The sequence below is a fragment of the Sciurus vulgaris genome, assembly GCF_902686455.1.
Source record: "Sciurus vulgaris genome assembly, chromosome: 1".
Lineage (NCBI taxonomy): Eukaryota > Metazoa > Chordata > Mammalia > Rodentia > Sciuridae > Sciurus > Sciurus vulgaris.
In genome coordinates, this window is record NC_136461.1 from 26,441,580 (window position 1) to 26,457,002 (window position 15,423).

Below are 15,423 nucleotides of genomic sequence, written 5' to 3' on the forward strand. Positions count from 1 at the left end.
TTTCTGTGTAATATTGAACACAGGGGGCATTATACCACAGTCGTTTTTTCATTTTTATTTTGAAACAGGGTCTGACTAAGTTGCCCCGTTTGGCCTTGAACTTGACATTCTCCTGCTTCTCAAGTATCTGTGATTACAGGTGTGTACCACCACACCCTGCTAAAAATCCCTAAGAGTTCATTCTAGCATTTTTCCGGCTATGGTGCTATGGGGTGAGAAGTTCTCTAAACGCCCAGCCATGCAGTCAAACTACCCACTGCAGTCAGTGCAAGTCTTTTGACATAAGAAGACTGTCACGATCATGGAGCACTACAAATTAGCAACTTGGCTCAGTAAGTTTAACTGAGGGCTGCTGGAGATGATCGAGCCACTGTGCTGCAGTTGGTTCCTGGAGCCTGTTCTGCTTCAGTGCAAGGAGCCATTTGCTGGCTGAACATCTGGTCCTGTGAAGGGTGGTGGTATGGTCCAGATTTACACTATAGGTCAGTTCATCTCCAAAGCTCTGATAGTCTATTACCAGAAATATGTGGATGAGACTTCCAAAGAGGAGATCGAAGACATCCTCATCCAGTATGATGGGACATGACAGTTGGCTGACCCCTGTTGCTATGAATCCAAAAAGTTAGGAGGCCCATTCTCCCTTCCAGAAATCCTACAGGTTAGCCCATCACAAGGATCAGGATTCACTTTTGTAATAATGTAGACTTTTAAGGTTAAAGAAAAAAAAGTTCATTCTAATATGATATGGGGTGGTGGAGAAGAAGCACTGAGATTAACAGTACTGGAGTACCTAGTACAGGTCAGTCACTTTATATTGACATCTTTAATACCAGCAACAGTCCTTTGAGACTGACAGTAGTATCCCCTTTTAAAGATAAGGAATCATGAGACCAGAGGTCTAGCTTGATGATAGAGCACTGGGCTCTCATCGGTCAAGCCCTGCCCAGCACCTCCAAAAAAAAAAAAAAAAAAAAATCTGAATTTTCAATAGGGAAGTTACAGGTGACCCTGCGGAAAGCAGTGCCTGTCGCTGGAGGGGACAGACCTTGACTTTAGAGATCTGAGGAAGCTATAGTACAGACCCGGTAGTTCATTTTTCAGAATGGGAGAAATTTGAGCACATGCTCACAACGGGGACGGAGCACATAAAGAAGTAGAAATCGGAAATACTGAAAAGGAAAAAAAATGATGGAGAACTTGAAGGAAGTTGGAGGGAAAGATCCAACACATAAGCAGAAAAAACTGGGAGAGAAAAAAGTGGGAGGAGACAACACATCATAGCATTTTCTAACTTTTTTGAAGTATAATGTACATACAATAAAGTATACAAATCTTAAGTGTGTCAGTTCAAATTTTTTCAAAGGAAAGACACTCATGTAATTCCCAGCCAAATTTAAAAAGAGAAACCTATTAGTGCTCCAGAAGGCCCCAGGACCACTTCTTAGTCACTACCTAAAACTTATTCTGCCTAATCACACTTAAAAACAATTTTAATGAGGTTAGTTGGTATACATAAGGCTGCACATATTTAATGTATACATTTTAGTGGGTTTGAACATATATGTACATCTAAGAAACAAACCCTGCAGCCAAGATTATAAACATATTCATCAATAGCCACTATCCTTTTGTCGTTGTTGTTTAGGTACTGGGGATTGAACCTAGAACCTGGTGCATGCTAGGGAAGTATTCTACCATTGAATTACATCCACAACCCTTTCAATGTTTTATTAAGAATCTTGCTAAGGGAGCTGGGGAAATAGCTCTGTTGGTAGAGTGCTTGCTTTGCAAGCACAAGGCCATGGGTTCGATTCCCCAGCACAAAAAAAAAAAAAAAAAAAAAGAATCTAAGTTGCCCAGGTTGGCCTCAAACTTGTGATATTCCTGCCTCATCCTCCTAAATTGCTGGGTGTACTGTTCAGGACTTTGTGTATTCCCTGCCATTAGAGCAAACAGGACTTGTGATTTGGCTTCGTACTGACAAATATGGCAAAGGAGCTGGGAGGCCCTTGTGATTACAGTGCGTTCTATGAGGCTCTGCCTTACTCTCTCTGGAGTCTCTCCTCTTCCTGTCTTTCTCCTTGCTGGCCACATTAGATAAGCCCATGTGGCAAGGACTTGTGGGGAGGCTCTAGGTGTTAAGGATGTCCCCCAGCTACCAACCAACAAAAAACAAGTTCCCGATTACACAGCTGCAGCAGACTGAATGCTGCTAACAACCATGTGAGCTGGAGAGTGGATTGTTTCCCAGTCAAGGCTCAGGTTGAGAACCAGTCCTGGTCTTTGACCACTTGATTTTCAACCCAAGTGCCAGGTTAAAGTGAGTGATCTTTTCTACAAATGATGCTGGAACAATTAAATAAAACTAGACCCTTATTTCTCACCACACTAAAACATTAGCTTTAAATGTATCATAGACCTAAATGTAAGAGCTAAAACTATAAAACTTCTGGAAGGAAATGAAAGAATATCTTAGTGATCTTGAGTTTGACAAAGATTTAAAAAATGTAACACAAAAGCATCAACTATAAAAGTAAAATATCAATAAATTGGATTTCATCAAAATTAGATTGTTTTCTTCAAGAGACCTGGTATGAGTTGGGCAAGGTGGCACACACCTATAATCCCAGCAACTCAGGTGGCTGAGGCAGGAGGATCATAAGTTCACAGCCAGCCTCAGCAATTTATGGAGAAGCCTTGAGCAACTTAGTGAGTCTGTGTCTTAAAATAAAAAATAAAAAGGACTAGGGACACGGCTCGTGGTTAAGTGCCTCTTAACCTCTTAAGGGTTCAGTCCCTGGTACAAAAAAAAAAAAAAAAAAAAAAAACAAAAACAGATTGAGTGGGGAGACCTATTATGATATTATGAGCTGGGAGTTAGCACAGGAAAGGGAGGGAGGGAGGGAAGAGAGGGGTAAGTGCTGGGGAGTGATATGGGCCAAATTATATTGTTATATTGTGTGCATGTATGAATATATAACAAATTCCATCCATCATTATGTATAACTATAAAACGGTCGTGGTGGCGCACGCCTGTAATCCCCAGCGGCTGGGGAGGCTGAGGCAGGAGGAGTTCAGTCAGCCTCGGCAAAAGCGAGGCGCTAAGCGATTCAGTGAGACCCTGTCTCTAAATAAAATACAAAATAGAGCTGGTTATGTGGCTCAGTGGTTGAGTGCCCCTGAGTTCAATCCCCGGTAGCCCCCCAAAAATGTGCAAAAATATTTTAAAAAGTTATGTGCTTACCCTAATACTCAAACATTTCCCTCCCTAGGTGTTTATCCAAAAGAAATTGAAATAAATATCCAAGACTTATAGACAAATGTTCAAAGCAGTTTTATTTGTAAGTCCGAGAGTCCATATGTCCATCAACATTGTGAAGTAAGTCCCAGAGTCCATGTGTCCATCAACATTCCATACAATGGAATACCACTCAGCAATAAAAAGGAACTACTAATACACCCAAGGGTGAATCACAGAGTAGTTGAAGAGAGTGAAAGAAGCCAGGTTTCCTTCCCCCGCAAAAATATTCCGGTAAGAAAACAAATCTATGGCAACAGAAAGTTTATCAGTGGTTGCAGAAGGGAAGACGAGGAGGGATGGGAGGTAGGAAGCAAAGGGGCGGGAGGAAACTTTAGGGGGCAATGTGTATGTTATTATCTTGATTTGGAAGTTGGTTGCATTGCATGTGTGCACACTTATGGAAAAACTCATCAGATTGTACACTTTAAATATGTCCTGTTTACCGAGTGGCAACTACAGCTCAATAGAATTGTGGGATTAGGGAAGAGTAGGAACTCCAGATGTCTGCAGACCGACTATCTCAAAGTAAGGGATGGAGGGAGGGACTAGGTCGCGCATGCTCAGTTCGACCTCTGCGTTCACCAATCAGATACCCGATGCGCGACACGGCGGGGCTGGCGTCGAATGCAAACCTGTGAGGACGCTACCGCGGAAGGCGAGCTCGCCCGACTCTCTGGTCCCTCTGCGTGCGCAAGGGTCCACCGGACTTTGCGGCTTTAATTCTGAGGGCACAGTGCAGGGGGCAGCGATTGAAGGACTGCATGCAGGCAAGTGATTTAATCTGCAAGTGATTTAATCTGGAGATCAGTTAGAAGCATTTTGGAAGCGTAGAAAACGGGCTCAGGAGGGTGGGAAAAGACCTCTAGGCAGGCTGCGGAGCTATCTATATATAATGAATTAATTATTGTCAGTCTTTCCATTCAACCGTGAGCCCTGCAGAGAAAGGACTATCTCATTCTTTTTTTTTTTTTTTTTTTTTTTGGCGGTGCTGGGGATTTGAACCCAGGGCCTTGCGAGGCAAGCACTCTACCAACTGAGCCCCCTAGGACTATCTCATTCTTAACCGCCGTAGCGTCCCTTCCCTACCTTTATCTCTCTGCCCCCGTCGGTAGTTCAGACTTTTTTGTCCACGGAGTTGGCTAATCTCAAGTCACACAGTTTGTAAAAATCAGGATTCAAATTCAGGTCTTTTTAGCACCAGAACTTTTTTTTTTTTTTTTTTTTTTTTAAATATTTTTTAGTTGCAGTCGGACACAGTACCTTTATTTTATGTATTTATTTTTATGTGGTGCTGAGAATTGACCCCAGTGCCTCTCATACCTGCCAGGCAAACGCTCCACCACTGAGCCAGTCCCAGTCCAACACCGAATCTTGACGTCTTTGGTTTGCCACTTGCTCAAACGAGAATCTAAAAAGATTTGGTATTTATTTTAGAATTCATCAGTTGGATCCATGCAATGATGTTAGCGCTAAAATAACTGCGGTAAGTAATGGAGGATTTCTGAGGGTACAGGGAGAACTTTGTGTTTTCAGAAACCACACAGGATCTATTGAATAAATGTGACCCACTCTTTTACAAGAACTATGCTTGGCACAGGATATATCATGTGAGGAGGTTGGACATTGTCCCTGCCCTTGCATAAAACAGACAACGAAAGGGTGTACTTAATGCTCTGATGGGAAACTTTGAGGTCTTCAGTTTTTATTTTTCCCAAAAGTTTTGATATTTTGGGATGGAGAGCTTGCCTAGCATGAAGGAGCCCTGGGTTTCATACCTAGTACCACAATGAAAAAATAAATAATAAAAATTTGAAATTTTATCACGATGAACTCTTATGTGTATTTGTGTATTTTTGTCTCAATGTACTAAGTGCAGAGTGGAGTCACTTTCTCTCTAGTTTGAGCAGATTTTTTTGTACTAGATCTTTGATAAATTTTTTTCCATTTTTCCCCCTCTGGTTAATTGGATATTGGGGTGGAGTGTACTTGGAATTGAACCCAGGAGAGCTTTACTATTGAGCTAAATCTCCAGCTGCCCCCTACTTTTTTGCTGGGGCACAGAATCTCCCTAAGTTGCTGAGGCTGGCCTGGACTGGTGATCCCCTGCCTCAGCCTCCCTAGTAGCTGTGATTAGTTGTGCACCACTGATCCAGACTCCAAACTGGATCTTCTGTTGGTCAGATGGGGCCTAGTGAATGGCTCCTCTGATTTTCTTTTATTTTCTTGTCTACATTTTCCATTTCTGCTTTTTGTCCTACTTTCTGGGATAATTTCCTCAATTTTGTTTTTCATCTCATATGTAAATTTAAAATTTTTGCTATTTTATTATTTTTCTTTAAATTTAAAATTTTATTATTTTCCTATTGTCATAGTCTCTTATTTAATGAAATCAGCATCTTTTATTATTATTATTTTTATTTCTTTGGCCTCTGCTAGAGTTGGATTCCTTTTTTTTTTTTTTTTTTTTTGGTATGGGGAATTGAACCCAGGGACGCTGATCCACTGATCACATCCCCCCTTTTTAAAATTTTTCACTTTGAGACAGGATCTCACTAAGTTGCTGAGGGCCTTGCTAAATTGCCAGGATTGGCTTTGAACCTGCAATCCTCCTAATCTTCCTGCCACTGCCTTCCAAACTGCTGGGATTGCAGGTATGTGTCACCACACCTGGCTTCTTTTTATATTTTTGAGGCTATAAAATATACTTTTGGGACAGGAAAAATATTTCTTATCTTTGAGTGGCCTGTATTTCATCTGAGTTGTATTAACTATTGATTTTGTCCTCTGACTTTCATGTTGGTTACTTTCCTCAAATAATAACAGCCAACATTTATTGAGCACTTATTATGTTATGGGCCAACATTTTTCAATATTAATTTATTTAATTCTTATAACTAATGAAGTAGGTGCTGCCTTCTCCAGTTTATAAATGCTGTAATGGAGGAAGTAGAGCTTGAATAATTTAACAAAGGTCGCACAAGCTCTAGAGTTGGTGAAGCCAACTAAGTGCAGTGACACATTCCTGTGGTCCCAATTACTTTGGAGGCTGAGGTGGGAGAATCATTTGAACCCAGAAATTGGTGATAAGACTGGACAATTTAGCAAGACCCCCTGTTTTAAGTAATATAAATAAATAAATTTAATAAATAAATAAATAAACTATTAACTGGTGTGATCTGAAACTAGGACATGGGATTTTAACCAGTATTCTTTCTACACTGCCTCATGTTGAAAAGTGAGACCTAGCTTCTGGTTAGAGGTGGTGGATTATACACCCACCTTTATTTTATCTATTTTACAACAATAATAAATGGATTTTTTAAAAGGCAGGGGGTGGGGGGACACAAACCCATCAGCAAAGGAAAGGAGAAAGCAGGAACAGATTTTTGGAAGTTGGAAAGTCTGTGGACCAGCAGTAACTGACTTAGCACATTCCAGAAAGCTAAGTCTTAAAATGACCTGGGAGAAAGCCAAAAGGCAAAACAGTTTTCCCTGTAGACTAACTCTCTCCTTTCTACTTCTCTCCGCCCCTCTCTTTCCCTTACCTAGACACAGTCTCAGACGTAGGCACAAATTCAGAACTGAGGCACCAAGAATCTCTGGACTCAGTCAAGAAGATAGGGCTTAAAACAGGAGAATAGATTGGAAGAATGATAAAAATCTGTTTGATTCTTAGATCCTCCATCTTTACAACATTCAGATCACAACACCCATCTCTGCTACATCTAACCTGTTAGAAGATTCAGTTTATTTTCTGGAGAGGATAAAAAAATATAAGAGATATTTAGCTGAGGTCAGGAGCACTGCACTAGAAATAGGTATTAAGTGAATTTTTTTTTTTCAGTACTGGGGACTCAATCTCAGGGCTCTCGACACTAAGGTACAATTTCCAACCCTTTCTATCTTTATATTGAGTCAGGGTCTTGCCAAGTTGCCCAAGTTGGGTGTAAATTTGTGGCCCTCATACCTCAGCCTCCTGAGTAGCTGGAATTAGAAGCCTGCAACACTAGGCCTGGTTAAATGACGGTTTCTACACTTAATGTTGAGGTACTGTTATAAGCACTTTATATGTGGGAAACAACTTAATTTTCCTAACAGTCCTATAGGGATAAGTACCATTTTTTGTTTTTGTTTTTTTTCTTCATGATTTATAGAGAGAAAATTGAGTTCTAAAGAGGCTAAATTAGTTATGTAAGGTCATATAGACAGCCACAAAAGAATATTATAACAAATGTGTATTATTAAGCAGAAAGATGTAACAAACAACTACAGTCTACCATTTACTCTACTCAAGGGGGGAAAAAAGAGAATATTTACTTTCACCTTTTTTTGTTTGTTTTATTGACTTTACCTTTTGAAGTATTCTGTATGTTCCTTCAATATCTAGTCCCATTCTTTTCCCTTCCAGGTATAACTACTATTTTGAAGTTTGGGTTTACCATGTCCTTGGTTTTCTACATTGTGGGGTGCCCCCCTACCTTGTGGTACTCGGGATTGAACCCAGGGGTGCTCTACCACTGGGCTTATACTGCAGCCCTTTATTATTTTTAAATTTTGAGATAGAGTCTCACTATGTTGCTGAGACTGGCCTTGAACTTTCCAGTCTTCCTGCCTTAGTCCCTTAAGTCTCTGGGATTATGGGTGTGTGCCACCCCCAGCCCTACTTGTATGTCATTTAATCCCTATGTTTGTATTCTTAAACCAAATTTACTTTTGCATATTTATTTTTAGTACTGGAGATTGAACCCAGCGGTAGTTTACCCCTGAGATATAATCCCAGTTCTTTTAATTTTTTATTTTGGGACAGGGTCTTGCTGAATTGTCCAGGGTGACCTTGAACTTTCAATCTTCCCACTTTAGCCTCCTGAGCAACTGGAATTGTAGGTATTTGCTAGCAAGTATTTTTGAATTTTATATAATTCAAGTCATACCATAAACATTTTTTTTGTTTTTGAGATTGATGTATCACAATATCATGTTTCTGAGATTGATATATATCACAAATTTCAGTTTTATTGTGAATGGGTGTATTGTTGTTCTCATGATCTTTGCAAACAGTGCTACTTAGATCATTTCCATGCACATCTCCTCCTGGCAATAGCAGAAGTTTCTTATAGTTTCTTTATAGAGCACATAGGGTATGTGAATCTTCAACTTTACAGAAGAATGTGTTGGTAGGGCCAACTTACTCTCTTACCAACAGTATCTAAGAATTCTTATTACTACATGTCCTTAATTTTTGTCTATTTTAATAGTTGATAGTGATGTCTAATTGTGGTCTCACTTTGTATCATTTTGGTAGTGAGATTGAACTTTTTTTTTTTTAACCAGGGATTGAGCCCAGGGGCACTTAACCACTGAGCCACATCCCCAGCTCTTTTTATTTTATTTTATTTTTTTAATCAAAATTTTTTATATTTTTACATACTGCATTTTGATTCATTGTACACAAATGGGGTACAACTTTTCATTTCTATGGTTGTACACAATGTAGATTCATACCATTCATGTAATCATACATATACATAGGATAATACTGTCTGTTTCATTCTACTATCTTTCTGTCCTCCACCTGCTTCCACCCCATTTTCCTCTACACCTTCCAAAGTTCCTTCATTCTTCTCTTCCCTCTGCCACCCCTGCTTGTTATATATTGTCATACACTTAACAGAGAAAACATTTGGCCTTTGGTTTTTTGGGCTTGGCATATTTCACTTAGCATGATATTCTCCAACTTCATCCATTTACCAGCAAATGCCATAATTTTATTCTTCTTTATGCCTGAGTAATATTCCATTGTGTATACATACCACAGTTTCTTTATCCATTTGTCAATTGAAGGGCGTCTAGTTGGTTCCAAAATCTAGCTATTGTGAATTGAGCTGCTATGAATATTGAAGTGGCTGCATCACTGTAGTATGCTGGTTTTAAGTCCTTTGGATATAAACCGAGGAGTGGGGTAGCTGGATCAAATAGTGGGTCCATTCCAAGCTATCTGAGGAATCTCCATACTGCTTTCCAGAGTGGCTACACCAATTTGCAAATCTACTAGCAATGTATGAGTGTGCCTTTTTCCCCACATCCACGCCAACACTTATTATTATTTGTGTTCTTGACAATACCCATTCTAATTGGAGTTAGATGAAATCTTAGGGTGGTTTTAATTTGCACTTCTGTAATTACTAGGGATGATGAGCACTTTTTCATGTATTTGTTGATCGCCTGTATTTATTCTTCTGGGAAGTGCCGTTTTCCTTAGCCCATTTATTGATTGGGTTCTTTGTATTTTTGGTGTAAAGTGTTTTAAGTTCTTTATAAACTTTGGAAATGAGTGCTCTTTCTGAAATGTGTGTGGAAAAGATTTTCTCCCACTCTGTAGGCTCTCTTTTCATATTATTGATTGTTTCCTATGCTGAGAAAAAAACTCTTTGGTTTGAATCTATCCCATTTATTGATTCTTGCTTTTATTTCTTGTGCTGTGGGGGTCTTGTTAAGGAAGTCTGGTCCTAAGCCAACATGATGGAGATTGGGGCCTACATTTTCTTCTATTTGGTGAAGGGTCTCAGGTCTAATTTCTAGATCCTTGTTCCATTTTGAGTTGAGTTTTATACAAGGAGAGAGATAGGGGTTTAATTTCATTTTACTGCATATGGATTTCCAGTTTTGCCAGCACCAATTGTTGAAGAGGCTATCTTTTCTCCATTCTAAGTTTTTGGCACCTTTGTCTAATATGAGATAACTGTACTTATGTGGGCATGTCTCCTTGTCTTCTATCATGTACCATTGGTCTACTTGTTTATTTTGGTGCTGATACCATGCCGTTTTTGTTACTATTGCTCTATAGTAGAGATTGAGGTCTGGTATTGTGATACCTCCTGTATCACTCTTCCTGCCCACGATTGCTTTAGGTATTCTGGGTCTTTTGTTCTTCCAGATGAATTTCATGATTGCTTTTTCTGTTTCTATGAGAAACATCATAGGGATTTTAATTGGAATTATGTTAAATCTTTATAGCGCCTTTGGAAGTATGGCCATTTTGATAATATTAATTCTGCCTATTCAAGAACTTGGGAGATCTTTCCATCTTCTAAGGTCTTCTTCAATTTCTTTCTTTAATGTTCTGTAGTTGTCATCGTAGAGATCTTTCACCTCTTTTCTTAGATTGATTCCCAAGTATTTTTTTTTTTTCTTGAGGCTATTGTGAATGGAGTTGTTTTCCTCATTTCCCTTTCAGATGATTCATCACTTATAATTAAAAGCATTAGACTTATGTGTGTTGATTTTATATCCTGCTATTTTGCTGAATTCATTGATTAGGTCTAGAAGTTTTCTGGTGGAGTTTTTTGGATCCTCTAAATATAGAATCATGTCATCATGATTGACGTGATATCAGCAAATAGTGACAGCTTGAGTTCTTCTTTTCCTATTTGTATTCCTTTAATTTCTTTGGTCTGTCTAATTGCTCTGGCTAGTATTTCAAGGGTGATGTTGAATAGAAGTGGTGAAAGAGGGCATCCCTGTCTTGTTCCAGTTTTTAAAGGGAATACTTTCAGTTTTTCTCCATTAGGAATGATGTTGGCTGGGGGCTTAGCATAAATAGCTTTTACAGTGTTTAGGTATGTTCCTACTATCCCTATTTTTTCTAGTGTTTTGAACATGAAGGGGTGTTGTATTTTGTTGAATGCTTTTTCTATGTCAGTTGAAATAACCATGATTTTTATCCGTAAGTTGTATTTTGTTGAACGCTTTTTCTATGTCAGTTGAAATAACCATGATTTTTATCCTTAAGTTTGTTGATATGATGGATTACATTTATTAATTTACAAATGTTGAACCAACCTTGCATTCCTTGGATGAACCCCACTTGATCATGGTGCCCTATCTTCCTAATGGATGCGGTTTGCCAGGATTTTGTTGAGGATTTTTGCGTCTATATTCATTAAAGATATTGGCCTAAAATTTTCTTTCCTTGGTGTGTCTTTGTCTGGTTTGGGTATGAGGGTGGTATTAACTTCATAAAATGAGTTTGGTAAGGTTCCCTCCTTTTCTATTTCCTGGAATACTTTGAGAAGTATTGGAATGAGTTCTTCTTTGAAGGTCTTATAGAACTCAGCTGAGAATCTGTCTGGTCCTGGGCTTTTCTTGGTTGGTAGGCTTTTGATGGCTTCTTCTATTTCATTGCTTGATATTGATCTGTTTAAATTGTGTGTGTCCTCCTGGTTCAGTTTGGGAAGATCATATGTCTCTAGAAATTTGTTGATGTCTTCAGTATTTTCTATTTTGTTGGAATATAGATTTTCAAAGTAGTTTCTCATTATATTATGTATTTCAGTGGTATCTGTTGTGATATTTCCTTTTGCATCACACATTTTAATAATTTGAATTTTTTCTCTCCTCTTTGTTAGTGTGGCTAAGGGTTTGTCTATTGTTTACTTTTTCAAAGAACAAATGTTTTTGTTTTGTCAGTTTTTTGAATTGTTTCTTTTGCTTCAATTTCATTGATTTCAGCTCTGATTTTAATTATTTCCTGTCTTCTACTACTTTTGGCATTGTTCTGTTCTTCTTTTTCTAGGGCTTGGGTGTAATGTTAGGTTATTATTTGTTGACTTTTTATTCTTTCATTGAATGCACTCCAGGCAATGAATTTTCCTCTTAGTACTGCTTTCATAGTGTCCCAGAGATTTTGATATGTTGTATCATCATTCTCATTTACCTCTAATAATTTTTTTATCTCCTCCCTGATGTTTTCTGTTATCCATGCTTCATTCAATAGCATATTATTTAGTCTCCAGGTGTTGGAGTAATTTCTGTTTTTTATTTTGTCATTGAGTTCTAATTTCATTCCATTATGATCTGATAGAACACAAGGTAGTATCTCTATTTTTTTGCATTTACCTAAGGGCTGCTTTGTGGCATAACAGATGGTCTGTTTTCGAGAAGGTTCCATGTGCTGCTGAGAAGAAAGTGAATTTGCTCGTTGATGGATGAAATATTCTATGTATGTCTGTTAAGTCTAAGTTATTGATTGTTATTGAGTTCTATGGTTTCTTTGGTTGGTTTTTGTTTGGAAGATCTATCCAGTGGTGACAGTAGTGTGTTAAAGTCACCCAGAATTATTGTGTTATGGTCTTTGTGATTCCTGAAATTGAGAAGGATTTGTTTGATGTACATGGATGCACTGTTGTTTGGGGCATAAATATTTACGATCCTTATGTCTTCCTGATTTATGGTTCCCTTAAGCAGTATGAAATGTCCTTCTTTATCCCTTTTGACTAACTTTGGCTTGAAGTCCACTTTATCTGAAATAAGGATGGAAACCCCCACATTTTTTTACTGAGTCCGTGTGTGTGGTAGGTTTTTTCCCATCCTTTCACCTTTAGTCTGTGAATGTGTTTTTCTATGAGATGAGTCTCTTGCAGGCAGCATATTGTTGGGTCTTTCTTTTTAATCCATTCTGCCAGTCTATGTCTTTTGATTGATGAGTTTAGGCCATTAACATTCAGGGTTATTATTGAGATATGATTTGTATTCCCAGTCATTTGGGCTTATTTTTGGTTTTTAACTTGACTTGGTTTCTCCTTTGAATGGTTTTTCTTTTAAGGTAGTTCCTCCCTTTGCTGACCTACATTGTTGTTTTTCATTTCTCCTCATGGAATATTTTGTTGAGAATATTCTGAAGTGCAGAACTTCTGTTTGTAAATTCTTTTGACTTTTGCTTGTCTTGGAAGGATTTTATTTCATCTTCAAATCTGAAGGTTAGTTTTGCTGGATATAGGATTCTTGGTTGGCAACCATGTTCTTTCAGAGCTTGAAATATGTCAGGCCCTCCTAGCTTTTAGGGTCTGTGCTGAGAAATCTGCTGCTATCCATATTGGTTTCCCCCTATATGTAATCTGATGCTTTCTCTCACAGCCTTCACAATCCTATCTTTATTTTGTATGTTAGGCATTTTCATTATAATGTTCCTTGCTGTGGATTTGTTGTGATTTTGTGCATTTGGTGTTCTGTAAGCCTTTGTATTTGACTTTCCATTTCATTCTTTAGGAAATTCTCTGACATTATTTCATTGAATAGGTTGTTCATTCCTTTGGTTTGTATCTCTGTGCCTTCCTCAATCCCAATAATTCTTAAATTTGGTCTTTTCATGAATGTCCCATAGTTCTTGGAGGTTCTGTTCATGATTTCTTACCATCTTCTCTGTTTGGACAACTTTATTTTCAAGATTGAATATTTTGTCTTCATTGTCTGAGGTTCTGTCTTCCAAGTGGTCTATTCTGTTGGTGATGCTTTCCATTGAGTTTTTTTATTTGGTTTATTTTTTTCCTTCATTTCAAGGAGTTCTGTTTTTTTTTTTTTTTTTTTGAGAATCTGTTTCTTTGTTGAAATGATCTTTTGCTTCCTGCAGTTGCTCTTTCAACTGCTTATTGGAATGATCATTCATTGCCTGCATTTGCTCTCTTATCTCATCCTTTGCTTCATGAATCATTTTAATTATGCATATTCTGAACTCCTTTTCTGACATTTCTTCTACCATACTGTCACTGGATTCTATTACTACAGAATCTAGGTTTATTTGGATCATTTTCTTCCCTTGTTTTTCCATGTTGTTCTTGTATCTTCCCCTCTAGCCGTGCAGATCTGGAATATTGCAGTTTACTCCCCTATAGTCTTACAGTGACCTTATAGGTTTCCAAAATCTTTTCTTTAAGGGAGAGATCAATATTAGCAGTGCCCAGTGCAGACAATGTGCAACCCTAAACCAAATAGTCCCTATGAGAATGCTAATAATATTGTCATAATAAACAGAATGAGTTCAATTATTATCTACAGTATAACAAATAGATTTGCAATAAGGTCTGCAGTTTCTAAGGAGGACAAAGAGGATGTGGAGGAGTGTAGGATATAGCTGTTAATGGAATAAGCAAAGAATATATAGAAGTTCTAGAAGTTCTAGATAATAGAAAGAGTGAGAGTGTAATCAAAAGAAGTTAGTTGTTAGCATGCGAAAAGGGAGAAAGAGATTCTGAGGGAACAGGTAAACAAAAGGAAAATAGAGCGAGAAAAGTAAAGAAATAAAAACTTAAAATTTTTCAGTAAGGAGAAAAAAAAAATCTACACTATAACAGTCATATAGTATTCAAACCTCCCCGTCTTCAGTAGCCTGATGTATGAGAGGTACCTGACAATGAGCTTCCAGTCTGCATCTCAGGATGATATTTGCCCCACCTAAAGATGGGAGATACGTTTCCAGGATTATCCAAGATGGCCTCTCTGGCTTCCAAATGTGTTGACAAATGGGGAGCTGCAGCTCAGGGTGTGGGCGTGGCCAGCTGGAAGTCCTGGAGGCGGGGTGCTGTTGGGTAGGCAGGGGTCCTGGTGGCAAGGCATGGTCAGTTGGTCTGGGGGTCCTGGAGGTGGGGAGCAGTCAGTCAGTCTGAGGGCCCGAGGGCCCTGGAGGCAGGGAGTGGTCGGTCGTGCTGAGGGGTCCTGGATATGGGGCTTAGTCAGTCTGGCCAGGGGTCTTACAAGTCCTGGCTATTGTCTCAAAATGGCGGCAGCCATGTATAACCAAACCTGCAGGTACTGTGACAACAGCAGGCTGCTAGTGCTCCACTGGCTGTCTGTGGTCAGTCTGCTGGCTGCTGTTGGACATTCAGCAGGTGAGCCTTGGGCAGTGGGTAATGGGTAGGTGAAAGGCAGGTGATGAAGATAGAAGAGGCAGGTAAATGGCAGATGGTAGGTGCCAGACAGTGAGCAATCTGCACTCAAAAAAACCTTTTTTATTTTAAAAATAATGTTATTATCTTTTATTTGTTTGTTTATTTATTTATTTAATGTGGTGCTGAGGATCAAACTCAGTGCCTCACACATGCTAGGCAAGTGCTCTACCATTGAGCTACAACTGCAGCCCACTTTTTTATTTTTTATTTTGAGTCAGGGTCTTACTAAATTTCTGAGGCTGGATTTGAACTTGCCATCCTCCTGCCTCAGCCTCTCAAGCTGCTGGGATTACAGGTGTGTACCATTGCACCCAGCAGAACTTTTTATTTTTTTGTACCTGGGTTTGAACCCAGGGGCACTTAACCACTGGGCTATATCCCCAGTCCTTTATTTTGAGACGG

The 15,423-nt window shown here is 38.8% G+C and overlaps 1 protein-coding gene across 1 annotated transcript in view; it reads left to right on the forward strand.

The window, feature by feature from the left end:
• The first annotated feature begins 3,964 nt into the window (after positions 1 to 3,964).
• LOC306655547 (protein argonaute-1) overlaps positions 3,965 to 15,423 on the forward strand; it is a 61,710-nt gene continuing 50,251 nt past the window's right edge. Inside the window, exon 1 of the mRNA XM_079130133.1 lies at positions 3,965 to 4,068. The gene's annotated coding sequence lies outside the window, so the exon portion shown is untranslated. The remainder of the gene's footprint in view (positions 4,069 to 15,423) is intronic.